The sequence below is a fragment of the Lactuca saligna genome, chromosome 9, assembly GCF_052625555.1.
Source record: "Lactuca saligna cultivar CGN05327 chromosome 9, ASM5262555v1, whole genome shotgun sequence".
Lineage (NCBI taxonomy): Eukaryota > Viridiplantae > Streptophyta > Magnoliopsida > Asterales > Asteraceae > Lactuca > Lactuca saligna.
In genome coordinates this window covers 99,154,569-99,169,982 of record NC_136425.1, presented here as the reverse complement: position 1 = coordinate 99,169,982, position 15,414 = coordinate 99,154,569, and positions in this window count along the sequence as shown.

Sequence of the window (15,414 nt, the reverse complement as noted above, 5' to 3'; positions counted from 1 at the left end):
TGTTAGATAAGTCTAATATCTTTGCATGAAGATGTAGTGGTTGAAACAAGTATTCCAGAGATATAAAGAGTGTCAAAATCTGACTTATAACGAAGAAGTTATGACATGTCAAAGTTTCACGACAGAACGCGACGTTGAATGACGTAAAAAGTGAAATTTACGTTAGAGCGATAGTTAGCCTTAGTGATCCAAATGAAAGTCATAGAGTTCGTTAAACCGAGAGCGTGCATAAAAAGAGTGCCCAAATCTGACTTCGTATGAGAAAGTTATGATTTTACGAAGTTTCGACTTAGCAGTGAAACAATCTAAACGAGAATCGAAGATCTCATTAATATTAGTGAAACGATAAAAAGACAGGAGAAAATGGACGTCAGATGAAGAAGTTATGAATTTATAATGGAGTTTTCCTGTCCCAGCCTACTAAAAATAAATAATAAAAATAAATTCAAAATTAGCTGACAGAGTCTAAACGAAAGTTGTAGAGCGTAGTCTCACATATGCGTGGATATAAAGAACGTCGAAAACGGAGTTCGTATGAGGAAGGTATGAATTTTTGAAGTTTATTAAATAATTAAAATATTAAATTTAATTATAAATACCCGATATTATCCAAAGGGGGGGGGGGGGGGGGGGGGGAGTCAGCGACCTTATCCACATTACGCCCACCATAACTTAATTTACGCCCAGTGTAATTCGGGGTTTCAGCCCCCTATAAATAAATGTCGAGTGCAGTCGAGTTCTATTGCTCGTTTCTCTCTTTCTCTCGCATTTTTACCTCATTTTGCGTGCAAGAAATATCCCGAAACCCGGGTATCATTCTTGAGGCCCGAAGCAAGTCCCGAAGCCCCGAAAATCCTGAGAAGTAAAATTCCTTAGCCGAATCTTTGTCCGTGAGGAGTCCGGTTTAGGGATGGCAAAAAAGCCCGAACTCGATGGGGAAACCCGAAACCCGATCATTTCGGGTCGGGTAACGGGTCGTTATCGTGATTTTTATTGGGTTCGGGGTAGGGAGTGGGTTCTCCTCGCCCCGACCCGCCCCGCCTCGATTATATATATATATATATATATATATATATATGTATAGACTCACACATACGAATCCTTTTAATGTTAATTGCACGCATTTAAAGATAAAATAATTATTGTCGACAATCTTTTTAGTTTTAAAAAATATGGTGTGAATGAGCATTTTTTTTACGTTTTGACGTATTACACTAAACATAAATCAAATAATCTTTTTAGTTATTAACAATTATTTATGTTTTGACGTATTATACTAAACTTAAATCAAATAATTTTTAATATAACATCTAGTTTATTTTATTAAAGTGATGCATCATATTTTTAATTTAAAATGAAGGTAAGAACATGTATTTTTTATAAGACATCGGGGTACCCTATAACGAAATAAAGATTTTGTTATGAATTGTTATAAACACGATAAGATACCCGAAACCCGACGGGAAAACCCGAACCCAATGGGGCGCCCCGATAAGATACTCGAAAAATATCGGGGCGGGTTTGGGAAAGCATGCCCCGCCCCGTTGCCATTCCTACCCGGTTTTGGTGAAGATCTTCCAAATCTATCGAAGAATACTACTTCTACAAGCCATAGTGTTGTCCGATCATCTTTTGATCAAGTGAGTGTGTATTCACTTTCTTCTAACGCATAATTATAAAGTATTTTATATGAAATACGTGTTATGTGTATATTTTGTTGTTATATGTGTGAATGTATATTCACTTTCATCTATCTCATAGATATGATTTTTTCTTTATGAAATACGTGTTATATGTATGTGTCTCATCTGTTGTTTGGAATATGTATTGAATGAAAATGTTATACAGGTTTTAAACTATGGATAAAAATATATATATTTTTATCTACTAATCTGTTGGGTAGAACATGGGTAGATAGTTTATGTGTGATAAATAGATGAGAGGCCTCGATGTTGTTTTTGATTCAATCATCTAGCAAAGTTTAGATGACGACCACAGACTTTTTTAGACAGTCCTGTGGAACACTAGTAGGCTCGCCACCTATAGGTGTTAATGAAATTGGATGTTCATTCGTTGTACTCCATGCCCCTCATGGTTGCCTTATGTGACATATATTGTTGGGAAACCCCCGAATGCATGTGTTGTCGCCCCGATGAAATATTCTTAGACTAGGTCCCTTGTGTTAGTTGTTTTAGGGACGTAAAGTGAGAATAATGGGAGTGGGTAATTGGGTTATGTTGGTTGATGAAAATAAATTTAATTACTTATTGTGTGTTGAAAACCCTATATGCTCACCAGGCTCCCAAGTCTGACCCACTCAGTTTTCTTTGTATTACAGGTAGTGGCGTCAGAGCATAAGTTAGATGACTTGTCAAGTTATTTTTGGATTATAGACCTGTTGTTGTAAATAAATGTTGTAAGGTTTGTATTGAAATGTTTATGCTTTTGGTCTGTTTATCGGAACATGACATCCCGAGTATTGTAATATAATGAAAAATACATTTCTTTTAGAAATGCTTTGGTAAATCTAATCTTTATCATATTTCGTTTTGGGAACAAGTTCCGCAACTCTTTTAATCAAAGGATTACTTTGAAATCATTTTAAAAACATAAATTAAACAGGTCTTTTCTGGACGTGATTTTGGGGATGTCACACTGTACATCAAGCTCTCAATTTGTTCATCAATGGCGTCTTCTTCTCCCACTGAAAATGTCCAAACTGCTCCCAAAATCCTGAAAGCCACTACGTAAAAAATCTTCCAAGGGTTCATCTTCTTCCATGTCAACATAACCTTTCTTAAGGGAGACAAATCAACCCTTTTCACTGGATCCAAACGACTATGATGAGTCAATTCGAGTGATGACCGATTTCATCGCTCATCGCCCAATCTTTGTGCCACTCACGAAGATTCAAAATCCTCCAATCCCAATTTCTCTACTTCACATAGCGTTTGAACGCATCAAGATTCAAAATGGAACTCTTGAAACAAAAATCACTGGAGATAGGATCATGCATGTTCATTAATCAACCTTCATGAAAGAGATTGGGGTTGCAGAAAACCCAGAAGACTTAATTGTTCAAGAACCAACGACTGAAGAGCTTTAGTCATTTCTGAATCACATTGGGTACCATGAAGTGTACAATGCAAAGAATTTCAAGAAATCAACGTTTTCAGGATTATGGACTATTCTGATGCACTTTATTGTTCGAGTTCTGTTGGGAAAACATGGCGGTACTGACTCTTTAAGAAAGGATTGGTTGTACATCGTATACATCATTTACTCCGGAAGAACAAATGTTGTTGATCTTACTAAAGTGCTATGGCAAGGTTTTAGAAAATTCGCCATCAACCGCAAGCCTCATGAGATTTCAAACCCTAGATTTTAGGCTGTCACCATTCAACAATTTTACAAGGAATGCCGTGAACCAATTCCTATCAACATCATTCCGGAAGAGGTATTTCTCTCATTTAAAACTATTAAATCCTATCGTCTTACGGACCAAAAGTCCTTCGCAGCTGTTAGGCGTTTACCAGAACACATGCTAGCCCTTATTCTGTCCGAGTCTCTTTATTTGTAACAACATTTAGAGACTTTGATTGTGTTCAACCAACACAGTCCTTCCATCTCTCTATTGAGCCCATCTCAGACAAGGGCAAGGCAGATTCTTTCGGAGGAAAGAAAAAGAAAGCGGCCAAGCGCAAACCTTCCCCATCTAAGCCAAAAGTCAAAAAGAGATCTATATGCGACCCCTCCTCTCAACATGAAGGAGTCAAGGATATTACGGTTGACTATGGCTATCCTTTTACCCCTCCTACCCACTCTTCCGAGGTACCCATCGGAGTTTCAGAATCACCTGCACACACTCATGGGGAGTCTGCTAATAATCCACTCTTACCTTCCCAACGAAGTAATGTTGGTGTTGAACAAAGTTCCTTTCCCCCTGGAACAAACCCATGTTTCACATTTGATATCCCAATCTTTTCTACACACGCACGGTCCAAAACCCCTATTCCGGACCCCAAGCATTCCGAAGATGGAGGTGTCCCTGCTACTTCAGATGCCTCAACTGGTCTGATACCCAGAAGGAGTACAGGACGACCAGGCATTAATGACCCACTTTGCGAAGATTTTGTTGATAGGGCTCACTCAAGGCATTCGGAGCTCACGTGATTCTAAGTTCCCGGAACAATCATCTCCTTGAGGAACAGGCCCATTCAGAGCAACATGACTTTTGTTTTCCCTTCCGATGAAGTAGCTTATCTGGAGTTTGCTTCCGGAGAAACTCCCAAAACTCCATTTCACAATTCAATGCACTCAGATCCCAATGAAGAGCATTCTGATGATGTTATGTTTACTGATGAAGGTGCCTCCATTACTGTTCCCCAGTTGTTCACATCACTCCTTTTTCCTTCAAAGCCTTTCTCATCAAGGCCAAATTTGGACTTCGGACTTTCATCATCCTCTTCAGAATCAGTTTATGAAGAAATTAATACAAAAGATCATGTCCAAGTCACTCCTGAACGTGAAACCGAGTCCACCCTAAAGAACACTTCTGCTAATCCTACTCCTTCTAGCTATCCTGAGCAGCAACCCAATCAAGAAGCTGACAAGAATAGGTCCCGGGATTCCACTTTGGACACCGGATCTTCCGCAAGAAACTACGTTGATCCGTTTGCCCTCCTTGAAATTCGAGACTCTGTTTCCGATACCATGAAGAAAGTCAATGCAATATAAGCTTCCATGTTCTGACTCAATACAAGACTCAATGTCAAGGTTTCCGGACTGGATTCCAAACTGGATGCAATCCTGAACGCCTTGTCCGCAGCAAAATGACAAGCTCAGTTGGATCAACTCATTTCCTTAAGTATCAAGCACACCATTGAGGAAGTTGAGAATAAATACGATGAAAGTGTTGATCATTATCTTAACACAATCACCAAGATGTTAAAGGTCGATGACGATATGCTCAATGCTTCCAACGAATTTATTAAGCAGACTCATATTTTTCATGAGAAACAGATCCAACGTTTAGAGAAGGAGATCCAGAAGAAGGATGAGATGAATTTCATCATGTAACAGGTCCTCATTAAGCTTCTTAGAGCATGTTGGAACATCATTGATGTTCCGAACCACAAGTATGAAGAAATGCTCTCCCTTGTCTCCCAACTATTTGATAACCTCAAAGCTCAAGCTCCCACTGCTAAAGCATGTGATGCTCTCACCCTTCAGGTCAACACCATCTTCCAAAAGGTGTTTGATAAATTTTCAGACCTAAAGGAGTTTGCTTTACTTGCACCGGCTTTGAGGTTCACCGATGTAAGAGGGGGAGAAGGACAAGTCATAGACATCAACCATTGAAATCTACCTTGGAATATCAGCTTCAAGATGAAAGTTCTAATAATGAAGTCCAAGTTCTTTCCGAACTTCTAGGAAATGATGATGATGATCAAAGTGAAGAAGAAGTGGAGTATGTCTCAAATGCAATAGTAGGTCATCGGGCTCCAAGGAAGCTACCTACTAAAATGATGACTGAAGAAGAACAAAGAATTCAGTCTGCAGTTTCATAGCCATCCACATTGCTGATGTGCTTCGGAGAAGAATTGAAATGGCTAAGGCTAAAACCAAACTAATGGTTGACGCCTTCCAAGCCATCTCATCCATGCTACCTCCTATTTTGGCTCCCAAATTGCTCCAATCGATGAAGGTTCTCCACTCTGGAAACCATATGATATTTTGGAAGAGCCTCTGCCCTCATCTCCTCCAAAATTTACGATCGATGAAAACATGCAACTTATCCTCTCCTCTCTTCAGAAGCATAAAGACAAGGGCAAGAAGCCTATTTCTGACATCCCTTTCACTGCTCCACTCTTGTCTAATAGGAGTGGTTGGTCCTAAGAAAAGATTAACATGGCTCTCGAAAATAGCATTTGAATCCAATCCATCAAGGATGAAAATCCTCATTTGATGTTGGGTATCTCTCTACTTTGTAGAGATGGAATCTTGAAGGATGCAGAAATAGTACCCGTTATGTACTATGATTTTATAAATCAAGATTTAGACCAAATCGACCTGCCCTTATCTCTATTCAGCAAGACCTACACCAAATTTTCTCCTCTTCATCCGGAAGATGATCCTCAAATGATCATTCGGGCTAAATGCGAAAGATTGAAGACATTCTTTTGCAAAAATGCACTTCCTCTCAAAGAATTCTGGTCTCGGAAAAGGATCACAAAAATTTCCTACTTCGAAAGAAAGATCCTGACTATGTTTGAACTCGACTGCGTGTTGTTCCAGTATCATATATTATGGAACAAACCAACTCAAAAAACCATTACTGATGTTGAACTCCCGGCCATCAATCCAAATGACATCCTGACTATTTCTACTCACTTCAGAAGCATTCAATCAGATGATCTCGATATGGTAGCTTATCACACTTCTCTAGGCTTCCTCAAGGACTACAGATGTGACTATGAACTGGCCCATATGTTTGGAACAGAAAAACACTTGGCCAAAATCAAATTTGGACTGCTAGAAGCTAAAATCTTGGCAGAAGGCCCCATCGATAAGCCAGTGCTTGGTTTTGTCTACCATAAAAAAAAAATCATAACGACTTCTTATGAGTTCAAGAAAAACACCTGGATCCCACAAAGACACTTCAGAAGTTCATTAGCCAAGCATCCAAGTCCGAAGCTCCTGAGCACGTGAAGTTCAAGTTCATCAGTCGGCTACAATGGTACATTGGAATCCGAGAATGGATGTACAGGGCGTATGTGTTCATCAAAGAAGATTCAAGGACAACTGACTATGTTGCTAAGTTCACTTAGGGGGGAGATTGTTGGAACCTAAAAGTGAACCTCTAGCAATCACTAAACTTTGTATGTTCTGGAGTCAACCAAGTTCTGAAGTCTGTCCTTATTTCGGATTCAACTAAAAGTCTGGAGTCTGTATTAAGTATATTTGTCATTTTGTTTGATGTAACATGTCATAGGACTTAGTCCCTTCTATCAAAACTTAGATAATCAGGGTGTCAGGAGTAACTCTATTATCCGATTCTATGTATGTTATGCTCCGAATGATGTAATCAGTCTTCCTATTTATAAGAGAATTTAATGACAAAATACTTGACAGACTGTTCAAACAAAAATAGCATTATTTTGGTTCCTTCACCTTTTATTCTCTTAAAAGTCATTTTCTCAAACATTCTTCTTGGTCTTCATTTATTGTCTTTACCTTGATCATTATCTTCTCTCTTCATTAATATCTTGTATACTTTGTTGAATGTATTAATTCAGACTAGACTGGAACATTCCTTAGTAAGCAGACATTGATCTTAAACATTAACTCAAGGTTTGAGTTTTCAAACCTTGTCCCTGCGCATTAGATCATCTTGGACTCACAAACCCACATAGAAGGTTATGCCCCGTGGACTCGCATCACTTGGTCTCGGAACGGCCATACAGCCCCAGCAGCTTTCGGACACGTCTCCTTGGAACGCCCAACATAAGCAGGAATGCCCCGCGTACCTCCGCATGTACACCCTGCTTAGACCGAAGCTACAATGACTATAAATACAATGCGAGGCTGCCATGTTTTCTCACACATTCACCACTTCTTCTCTCTCTACTCTCTCTCTAAACCTCTAAAACACCCCCGAAGCCTATGCAACATCCCTAACACTAGAAGAAATCCCTAGAGCACCCAAAGGCTTTGATAAAAAGAATTTTTCGATTTGAAACATTGCCCACGCAGAACCCGGTTTTTGGCGAAACCACTATTTCATCAAAGGAGATTATTTTAAGAAGTGAAGCGTTGTCCAAATCACCACCTTAGCAAGTAAGTGCATAGTTACTTTCATCTTACACATATATATGAAGTATTTTATATAAATTACGTGTTATGTGTGCATATTAACTGTTTATGTTAAAGATCTATGCTAGATGAAAGATTTAAACTTCCTTTTTAAGATCTAAGACTTTTTCATCAGATCTGAACTGTATATGTATTATTTTGTCAAATCTAAACCTTTTCTTCAGATCTGAACTGTATATGTATTTTTTTGTGAGATCTAAACCTTTTCTTTCAGATCTGAACTTTATATGTATTATTTCTATCAGATCTAAACTTTTCTCTTCAGATCATAACTATATATATATTTTATACTTTGAGAGAGGCCTCGCTATTGATGATGATCCAGTCATCTAGAAGAGTATAGGTGACGACCACAGACTTTTCTACATAGTCTAGTGGAATGCTAGCAGGCTCGCAACCCATACGTGTTTATTTCAACTAAGTGTTCACCAATAGTACTCCATCCCCCTCATGGTTGCCTTATTTGACATACATTAATGAGGTATCTCGTAAGGAGTGTTGTCACCCCGATGAAAATCCTTAGGCTAGGTCCTTTATACTAGATGCTTTAGGGACGTAAAATAACAATAACAGGAACGGGTAATCAGGTTTGATGAAATTAATAAACTTATTTATTATGGGTTGAAAACCTTATATGCTCACCAGGATTCCAAGCCTGACCCACTCAGTTTCTTGTATTACAGGTAATGGTAGAAGAGCATAGTTGGATGACTTGACAAGATGATTATGGATTATAGGCTAGTAGATATAAATAAATATTGTAAAGCCTATGTTGTACTGTTTATGCTTTTGATATGTAATAACAATGACATCCCGAGGTTTTAATATAATGAAATGCATTTCTTCATAAATGCTTTGATAAATCTTTATCATATTTTCTTTTGGGAACAAATTCCTCAACACTTTTTTTGAAAGGTTACTTTGATTTGAAAATAAAGCATAAACAAATCGGCCTTTTTCAAGCTGTGAAATTGGGGATGCCACACAACATTCCATGTTGACCCAACTCGCTGAGTGCATCTAGCAACTCGTCGAGTTCCTTCCGTGTTCAGAAAAACTGGGAAAACCCCTAGCCAACTCGCTGAGTTATCTCATCAGCTCGCCGAGTTCGCTCAATATCGAAAAATGTGGGAAAACTTGATCCAAGTCGTTGAGTTAGCAGAGCAACTCATCAAGTTTTCCTAGCCTTAATGCATTCAGACACTTCCAAGCAAAACCAAAGCCCTAAACTGTAGATCTGGTCCCTTAGGACTGAAATACCATGTAAAGTTGCTAGCTTTATGTCCATGCATAGCATCAAGAGGGCTAAAACACTCAAATAAGGCTTATCAAGGGACCTAGGGCATAAAGGATGGCCAAGACTTGATAAAGTTGACAACTTTAAGTCCATAGAGGCCATGAGATGTCCAGATCTAAAACCATGGCTTCATAACACACTCTAATCCAAGAATGGTCCCAAAATAAGCTAATAATGGCCACAACTATCACAAGAAGAGATCTAGAAAAAGGGATTATCAATATAACGGCTTTTTACCTCCAAGTGGTTGCAACCACACTTAAAGTCCCGAATCTAAAGTTTCTCCCTTCAACTTTGCACCACTAACTTTAAGCTCCTTCAAGAAAAGCACCAAAGAATACTCTTTAAGCTCACACACACTCAAAATGAGGAAGGAGGCACGATTAGGGTTTTATTTAGGGTCATAAGTTCTTTAAATAGGGTGAAAAACCCTGAAAATTAGGGTTTTCATGCTCAACCTTCAACTTGTTGAGTTGGGGCCTTCCAACTCGTCAACTAGACCCTAAAAGATGTATGGTCATTAAAACTCTACACGACGAGTTGGAGCCTTCCAACTCGGCGATTTTCCCTAAAAACATAAATAATAAGTTTTAAATTCATACTTGAGGATTAGGATGTTACAAAGTCAATTATTTTTATAGTTTTAGTGGCATAAAAGAAATAAAGGTTGAATTAAAATTAATAATATAAAACTTTTAGTGTCATTTTAATCTATTTTGTCACTGGTAAATGTGACTTTTAGTAACATAAAATGTCAAGTGCCACTAAATCTATTAAATTTTATAATGACATTTAGAATGTGCCATTAAAAACACAATATAGTGTCACAAAAAAGTTATGCCAATTAAAAAAATGTGCCTCTAAATGTCATTTAGTTTGTAGTGTCTTTTCTATTTTTTTCTTATGTACAAAAATCATTTTTTTGTATCATTTATGACTTTTATAGTGTCAAATACTTTTCATCGTTACCCAGATAGATATGAATATTTATGTTTTTGGAACCCTTATTTAGTAAATTTTTTAATCATTTATGTTTATTTTAGTGTTAATCATTGTTATTCATCACATACCATTTTTTATTTTATAGACTTGGTTCATAAATGATTTATTAAACACATGCAAATACTCAAGAAATAAACATTGACATCACAATAATACTAAATGTAATGTCTCCAACAAAAACATTCAAATCAAAATAATGTTAAAATAACTTTTACGATCATCATCACTTTGAAAAAGTTAGACATGCATTTAAATCAAATAATTCATTTTTAGAAACTTCATTGTTCATATGGAAGACAAAAGTAGAGCTCGAAGGATTGTGTGTTTGTGATGATTTTATAATCTCAAACCTTGAAGGGTGTGCGGTTGAACTTATTCGTTTTTTCTTTTATGCTTTTGGAGGTCTACCATTTGGTTGAAGAACCAAGAGCTCAAATAATATATTAGATTCGTTCAAAAGTTTAGTAATGATAAAAGTAACAAATTATTTCTTACTTAGAGGACATATTTAGTATCTTGAAGACAACTCACTAAGCAACTTATCAAATTCATTGGCAACATCATTGTGTGAGTTATCTTCTGAATTCAATGTATCAATCCTCCAATGTAGATGAATGAGGTCCAAGGAAAATGGCATTCCATGTAAATGATTTATCTTGTAAGGACAATGAAGACTCATGGTCGCCACAAAATGACAGCAGTCATGTTGATTAATTAGAATAAACCAAGATTACTTTATGAATACATGAAGAACCCTAAATCGATTGAAGAAAACTTACTTATGGAATGGTATATTAATATGAGTTAAATATGATGATGCAATATTATGATTCTTTTCACTTCCATAATGTCACACCCGCTAAAGCGGAAACGCAAGATATGACAGCGATAACGGTTTCATTGCAAAAGATAAAGATACATCACCATAGCAGTATTTAAAAGTTTACAACCCATAGCTTCAAAAGAAATAAAATACAAGTTTTTCAAAATAACATTATTCAAAATATAACTTCATAATAGCTTCAACACGATGCATCATGCTCTATGATGATGAATCTTTACATCCACGTACTAATTATTTCCTGAAAAAACATGTAAAACGAGCGTCAACTATGAAAATAGTTGGTGACTTCACAAGTTTATAAAATCGAGCGTACAACAAGGCTTTTCGTAAATACAAGTACATTGCTTTAATGATAAACAAGTTGATTGCTATTAAGGAATACAAGTTTATTGCTATAACGAGAAACGAGTTTGTATGTGTATGAGCAAACAATGAGTCTCAACCAAACCTATGACTGAAGCCCTATCGAGATCTATGCTTATCGTTCCATAGATGAATATGGTATCATGCACTCCAGCGATTCGGGCGAGTGAGGAGTTGTCAATTCCTAATAGCGCTATCCATAATGACCATTGGCTCAAAGAGTTAATGGTTAGAGATAAGGGAAGGGCCTTAGTACAATAAGTTCTCATGTTCCGTGTTGCATAAACATACATAAAGATACATAGCAATACAATAGCAATCATGTTTGATACAAATCAATTTAAATACAACATGCAAATATTAGTTTTTCTGGACATGTTTTTCCACCCCAAAACATAAAAACCGAAAATAGGGGAGTGCGTGAATACTCACGATGTTTTGTGTAGGCACAAGCGGTACTTCGGGATGCACCAACGTCTTACTACCGGGATCCTACGACATCAAACACACGCACTAGTGAGTTTCCATATCGATATCTAATGCTAATATACTAAACTTCTACATATAGGGAAATGACAATTTATGTTTTAGTATTGGATTTTATATCAATTGGTTACACTTTTGCTGAAATATTGAAATTTTACAAGTCGTGCGATTAATTACAACCTTGGAAGGTTAATTTTCCAAATTTTAAGTCTCTATAACAACATAAATTCACGAAAAATAGCATTCGAGGGATAAAAATTCTCAAACTTTTTATTTAACTGTTATTGCACAATACTAAGCTAGGAAAAATATAAAAATGGATTTTCAAGCTGTTTAATTATATTTTATGATTTATGAGCATTTATTCCAATAAAAATTAAAATAAATAGAAAACAGTTTCCAAAACTACCCAAACTTTTTATTTAATTGTTATTATACATAACTAGGCTGAGAAAAATATGAAAGATATTTTTCAGTGGGTATTTCTATTTTTCCTTGTTTTATTCCTTTAAGTAGTCATAAATTAAAGAAATAATATTAAACAGTTAAAATAAATAACCATAAATTTTTGTAACATTATTTACAGTCTAAATAACCTGGGAAAAATATCAAAAGTGGTGTCCATAATGTATAAAATGGTTTTGGGTATTTATGTGTATTTAAGTGTATTTTAATGCAATTAACTTTAGAAAATAAGAGAAAAATAGTTTACAGTAGAGAAAAATCCTCAAAATTTTGATGTGACCTCCTACTGTATAATATGATATCCTGGTAAATTTTCATGAGTTGTGGATAATCAGAACTGTTTTTCCCATTTTTAGACCATTATAATTACCAAAAATTGGGAAAAATAGCTAGACATGATTAAAAATCTTGAAATTATTTTCTGAAGTCACCCATCATAGGTAAAATATTCGAAAATTATTAGATACAATTTTCACATCCTCTAAGGTGGCTTTATAATTTATCATGCCCTAAACAAAATTAAATTAGAAATCATATGAAACAGTAACAAAAATTGCTGAAATTTGGTGAGGGGTCATTATACCCCATAAGGATCATCCATGAATTTATTTCGGATTTATTGACCTCTGGAAGTATTGTATATGATTTATGCCCTTGGTTTTAGCAATAATTCTAATAAATCAAAGAAATAACAAAAGCTCTTGAAATTTTCTAGATTATCTCATGCATGCAAGGGCTTTCAAAAGTAAAAATGTTAAGAATGTATTCAGAAGAGAAATGAGGGTAATGATTCCAAACAATTTAAGAAAAGTTGCATGCAATAATACATGAAGTGTAAATGTGGCTGAAGTTCATGAATTTGTGTAGCCCATTCAGTGAGGTTTTAAGCCATGAAATTTCAACCATCATTCACTAGATATGCTAATTTTCTAAGGTATTTTTCCTCAGATTTATGGTTGGCTTTAACGCCATTGTTTAAGCAAGATAAAAATAGTGATCACAGAAAAAGAGCTGTATGCGCAACCTTTTTGTAAAATCTTCCAAAAATCCGATATTTAATATTTTACAATGAGATCAGTTGGGTTTGAAATTTAACTCATGGAACTAACCAATACAAAAAGAATATCATGATTTGGTTAAGAAATGACTGAGTTATGGCCGTTCAAAGTCGAACAAAGTAATCTGGCAGATTGCATGTTTGTTTGTGTGCATTATTAGGGTATTTCAACAAGAACATCATGCATGCCTTTGGTAAGATCAGATTTACAACACATGCATGGAATGAATGAGCATCCAAGATGTAATAGAAATGGTTTAAATTCTTTTGGTCATGCATGAACATAAAAGAAATGGAGAAGAACATGAAATATTAGATTTTGATGTCACATGATCATATATGCATCGTTTTCACTCCTTGCATGGGTTTGATCCCGGATTTTCACCATTTCAAACACATGCATTGTGTTATGGTGAGAATCTATAAACCACAAGGGGAGAATAAAGATTTCTAGCCATGGAAAGGCATAGAATCCGAAAAGTAGAGAAGACTAAGAAGAAAAAGAGGTTTAACCATGAAACTATGGAAGAAGATGTTGTTTACCTTGGTTTTGACCTTGAGAGAAGTAAGAACACTTCAAGGGCTTCAAAATCTGGAAATTTTGCAGAGGATTGAGAGGATTTTCATGAGTTTAGAGAGAGGGAAGAAGAGAGTGAAGTGTGTGAAGAGTGGAGTGTAAGAGAGTGAAGAGATAAGAGGTGGAGTGTGGGTTTGAGTTTAATCATGAGTTTTGGGAAGTTAGTGCATGGGGAGAGGGGATGGCCGGCTCTTGCATGCATTTAGGCCTCCTCTCTCCTAAATTTTAAACTTTATAAACTTCCCTCCTATATTTTATATAAAAACATTCATTTTTATAAAATTTTTATTAAGCAATTTGATTTATTTAAAAATCTTGTTTTCAACAAATAAATTATGATTAATGCTTGTAATTTATATTTCTATTTCATTGGTATAATCCATAATTTGATTAATAAAATTTGATATTAGGAAGTTTATAGCCAAATTTTATAAAGTTTTTAAGCTTTAAGATTTATAAATTTGGATTTTTGGCTCTTTATGGTTTTTGGAATATTGTTTGATATTCAACAACATGTTGAAGTATAATTAGAATGTTTTAATTTATTTTTAGAGTTTTATACCGTATTTCAATTATAAAAAAGCTTGAAGCTTTATTCTAATTGTAGCTAAGAAACTTACTAGAATTGTAAGTATCAAGTATATTAGTCCTAGACCTTAGTTGGATCCTAGTTTATGCAAGATTTTTGACCAAATTTATACTACTAGGTCATGGCATGTTGTGTATGAATGGTTTTTTATAAAGATGCATGAGTCCGAGAATGACCTGAATTGACAGTTGTCACACATAATGGTGCCTCAATGATAATATGATGGATTGATTAATACAAACATGAGGATGATGGGGTTTATAAGGAGAATTTAGAAGTAAATAGGAAGACCATTCCCAACTCTCCATAAAACGTTTATCATAAATGTGTGCTTAATTCTCACTATTTCACTGTATAGGTAAGTAATAAAACTACACATATTTAGTCCCTCAAGTTACAAAAAAAATTTCATATCCATCATACTACATATATTTAAGTCTGAGGACTTTAATATCATTATGGAAAATGTTAGGGTATACAATATAACTATACCACCATGTAGTACATATTACATGATAGTCTAAAGGCCACATTAACAAGATATTTTCCAACTTTCTTCCACTTGGCTGAGTGACTATTTGTATACATCTTTTTTATCATGGCCAAGTTAAATTCATAATGTTTCAAATTAACACAAAAGGAAAAAAAAATACAGTCTAACGCATCCTTTTAGATACAGGACTACCACAATTCATACACGGGTGCTTCATATGAAACTTTCGAGTAATTTAACTCAAATGACTTTAGATTTAAGTGGTATTACATTATATTTGTCTATACAGAAAAAAGTCTATACAAGTTATTGATATAGACAAATTTCATATCATGTAAGAATAATACTGAAGTACTTGAATAATAA